Genomic DNA, 5,106 nt, shown 5'->3' on the forward strand with positions numbered 1-5,106 from the left:
GCGGGAGGTGTGGGGACGTACGGCGGAGTGGTGGGGGGTGTCCCAAGAGTGTGGGAGAGGGTCCGGCCCACGCTCCGCCTGGGCTGGGACTGGTCCCACCGGCGCAGGGTAGCAGGAAGCTCTCCACACACTCACCGGACCTGGGCTAGGACTCGAGTTCTCAAATTATTAAGATAAGCATGTTGATTACAGGCTTTGCACAAGATTAACAAGGACAGAAATTTTACCTAATATAAATTTTATATTTCTTTTATGTGAATCCTGTGGAAAGCTTTGCAATATTATTTTTCTTGTTGACATTTTGTCCAGTAGGAATTCTCTGATAGTTAGACAAAGGGAGCATCTTTGAAGGCTTTCTTGCAAACTTTATATTTCTAAAGTTTCTTTCAACTATGAAGTTTGTAGTAGTATAATATGAACTTTTAATTATTATTAAGGCTCTTTCATATTCCTTACTTTTGTAGTATGTATGCCAAGAACAATTCTTCTGTATAAGTTTTGAACTTTGACTAAAGAGTCAGCCACTGTCAGTGTATGAATTATATGGAATCAAATATGAGTTTCAACAATCTCTGTGGCCTTACCACACTCTGTTCAATCATAGGATTTTTGTCCAGTATGAATTCTCTGATATTGATTTAGGGAAGGAAGATAAATTATTAAAATGTTTATCACATTGTTTTGCATCTGTAGGATTTATTCAGTATAAACTCTCCCATGTTGACTATATTTGAGCTTCAATTAAAAACACTGCCTCATTATTTATGGTTTAAGTATGTCTCTCCAGTATGAATTCTCTGTTCTTTAGTAATTAATGTGAAATAACTAAATTCTTGTGTATACTCTTTACCTTTTTAGGATATTTTCTGCAGTATGTAGTTTCTGATATTAACTAATATTTGAAGTTTGGTAAAGGCTTTGCCTATGATTGATATTTGCAGTGTTTTCTGCAGTATGAATTCTCTGATCCTGAGCAAGCCTGGAGCTTCATTTCAAACAATATTTTTTTGTAACATTTGAAGGGTTTTTCTCCTATATGGATCCCCTACTATCACGTAATACTAAGAATGTTAAAGAGATTGCCAAAATATTTAAAATATTGGTATGATTTTTATTAAGCATCATCTCTCTGCTGTTGATTAAATGTAGTAATGTGAACAAAACTTTGGCACATGTTTTTCATTTATAAAACTTGCAGTGATTACAGTTGCTTAGATGGATACTAACTTCTGATTGAAGACATACCTGCGTTTCTTATATTTATAAATATTCTTTGTGGAAAAATGTACACTTGTTTATTAGAATTTGAGCTATGTGGTTTTTTGTTTTTTTCAGAACTGGGGATTGAATTCAGGCCCTTGCAATTGCCAAGGAAGCACTTATTCTACTGCGCCATCTCCCCAGCCCCTGAGATATGGCTTTTTAAAAATGAATTTCACTACATTAATTTTCAGTCCAGTATAATTGCACTGATGGTTGTGTGAGGAAGAGCCCTTACTATATGTCTTCCCATTTGTACTACATATATAATAGAATTTTCAAATATATTTGCATTTTCATAAACAGTAATGGATAATTATTTCCCACATTTATTAAAATTGTATATTGTGGCACAGGGAATACGTATTTGCTGTTTGCAAAAAAGTAATAAATCATTTATAAAAGAATACTAAAATTGATCCCATTTAGAAGCATATATTTCTTTTTGCATCTTGTATACAGATATATTTGATGAAAATTTAATTCAATAATTGGAAACATTCAAGTGATTAATTGAGCTATACCCAATTTTATTTTATTTTGTAATGTATTCAGTACAGGATCTCACTATATAGCTCAGGCTCATAGTGATCTTCCTGTTTTTAGCCTCCTCAGCATTGGGAACACAGGTGCCCCCATGCTCAGACTCAGTTGCCAGCTCAGCACACCTATGTGCAGTACTGGCACGGCATATAGTTCTGGGGATCAAACCGTGGTCCCTGAACTTCCCTAAGCAGATTCTTAATCTGCTGAGCTATCATACCAGCCCTTATACCCAATTATAGATTTCCTAAACTAGCTTTGAGAGAAAAAGATATGTTTCAAAATTGTGTATGAATATTTACTTATAAAATCATTTGGCTCATTTAAAATTAAATGTCATTAATTTCAATTTTTGTGACATGCTATATGTTTATGTGGAGCCAGGACTTTGCGCTCTCCTTTGTCTGCCTTGCCTGCAGTCAAAATTCCTGCATCACTCATTGAACTGGTTTGCTTCAACCTTCATCAATACAGATTGTATGTGTGTATTGTAATGTGCATTTTCCCATTCAAACCAACATCTTTCCCTTGATTCCTTAAATGAAAATATAATATTTTCATATCTTCATGTATTATTTTTTGAAGTGATTATTTTGCCTGCTGATGAAAACCTTTTAATTTAATGAAAAAATAAACTCTGAATGAAATAATTATAAAACATTATACTAACTAGTAAACTCAGGTGAAGTGCTTATAAATCTCATATTTAAAGTTACACCAAGCACATACTTCAGTAGGATAGTAAAACATTAAACAGAAAGTCCTCACTTCTTCAAGGATATATAAATTTAAAAATAAATTACTGAGATTACTGTTGTGAGAACAACCACAACCAATTAGAGTTCTCACTACTCCATTAGAGCAGAAGACTAAGGATAGCTTCATAGCAGAGTGAGATAACTGTATTGGCAAAAAGAATTTTGTCAGTCACAGCTTTTCATCTTCCTTTATTGAATAATTATGAAAAAACATCAAATTGCTTTTTATTTTCTTTAGAACTGGAAGAAAGAAACAGAACACACTGATATATTTTTGCTTTTCATAGAGGCTATCTGACAACTGTTACCTGCTTATCCTTACATGTAATGCAGCAGATAACAGGTATATTGTGTGTCCAAATTCAGGCCGTCTGATAAAAAACTGAGGTTATTGTTGCAGTATCAAAATGAGGATAGTCCCACAATCAACAATAATAGGAGAAGTGAAATTTGAACAAAACATTTTAATAAAAAGAAAGCAAATACGTGTCTGGGGAAGACACAAACCATAAGAGATTTGAAAGTCTCCAGTAAGTCTAGCATTGCTGATTGGTGTCAGTATCATTTCAGTGATGCAAACACAAATATTCAAATTATGATTATTTTTACATGCTTTATAAGGCTTTATTTTATTTTAATATATTCATCATGCAGATAATGATAATATATACATGTATATTTGTATGAATGATTATTATTAACTATGTAAGATGTGCATTGACATAGTTACCACTTTTATGTTTAAAATACTGTATATATATTCTATCAAAATTTCTGAAAAATACATTAGCCATACTGAGCAATGTTATATAGTATTTCTCTTGAACTTCTTAAGCTTTTTATATAAACTTTTGAGATATTTAACTAGAATGACCTCAACCACCCTCTTTGGGGTCCACAAATTGTAATTTAAAGATATAATCCATCCAAGGCCCATCCTTGACTTGTGGGCCAGTTTGAAGTGTAGAAAACCCCACTTTATCTTCAGTGCTTAGATATTAATGGTCATTGAGGCTGAAGAACTCACAAGGCATGATGAGATCTGCTGAGGAATGCAAGGAAAGCACTAATACCCAAGTATGGAAAAACATCTTAAGTTTGTCATTTGTGATGTTAAATTTTCCAGTCCCACTACTGCTTTGATGCTATTCCACAAAAAATAACCTATCCCTCCTTTTATTGGATAAAATGAAAGGAGGCCAGCCAATTTTGACCATCCAGGATCATTGACCTGCCAGATCTCCATTTATTTTTAATTTTTTTCCTTGCCTTTGAAAATTTATTTTAAAGGGAGTATGATAATTGATAAGACATTAGAAACAGTACACATTTAGAAGACCAAGATGAAAGGTACTTAACTATAGGTTTTGTATTACACATTGCTAGCCTTGAAGAATTACTAAATTTGTTTGTGTTGTCTTTTCCGATCTTTCACCTTATCTCTCATATAGACACCTGAGGAACTTGGTTGGGTCCCTGACAATTCTTCAACAGTCACAAAAGGCGTTAGCCATTTTATTTCCTATATATCCACAATTAACATTTTTGAGGTTCTACATATGCTGCTTAGCATGAAGTAATTGTTGAGTTTTATGACATAACAAAGTTATTTTAAAGCCTTGCATGCTTACCTGTGCTGAATCAAATGACAAGACTTTCTATTTTTATAGATGAGTAATAATTCTGTGTGTATATAGTATATATTCTATATTTCTTCATCAAAGTCACTTAAGTTCTGTATCATAATTATAGTGAATAATCACTCATTTAGCAGAAGAGATATATCTTGATTATACTGGGCATGGTAGGAACACGCTGTAAAACAGACCTAGAATTCCAAGCCCTATTTTTACATCTGAACAACTTGTTTTCTGTTTTTCATAATGGCTACTATATACATCTGGCTGGTTCTTAAGTGGAAGAACCTTATCCTATGATAATAGGGCATAGCATTCAAAAAGACATATACATGGCTGATAAAAGAAACTATAAAATAACACAAAGTAGCCTTGAGAAAAAGTAGACTTTTGAAGTACCTCAGATTTTTTGATCTTTTAAAAATATTTTCATATGAGAAATTGAATTCAGGGCCTTTGATTGCCAGACAGACACTGTACCACTCAGCTACATCCCTGTTCTGAATACCTCAGAACTTAAAACAAACATTTGAACAATTTTGAAGGAGCTAAAGACTAACAGAGAACACTGAGGGAAATTTGACAAATGAGATCAATGAACACCTAACATTCTTTATAGAATTGAGCAGTAATGTGGTAGTTGAGGAATTCAATAAGTAACAGTACCTGAGATAGTTACAAATATGAGGTGGGAAAAAAATCAAGGCGCTCAATCATTTTCCACTATGACAAACACACATATACTAAATGAAACTATTAATTTTGAAATCTCAAAAGTCACAGACAAAAAAATCTGTAAAAAAACAAGCTAAAGTGCTGCATGGCAAATGTAAGGTCATGAGTTTCCTTACATTTAAAACTGATTCCCATTTTAAATAAATAAATAAATAAATAAATAAATAAATAAA

Source organism: Octodon degus, unplaced genomic scaffold (genome assembly GCF_000260255.1).
Source record: "Octodon degus isolate 3935 unplaced genomic scaffold, OctDeg1.0 scaffold00330, whole genome shotgun sequence".
NCBI lineage: Eukaryota > Metazoa > Chordata > Mammalia > Rodentia > Octodontidae > Octodon > Octodon degus.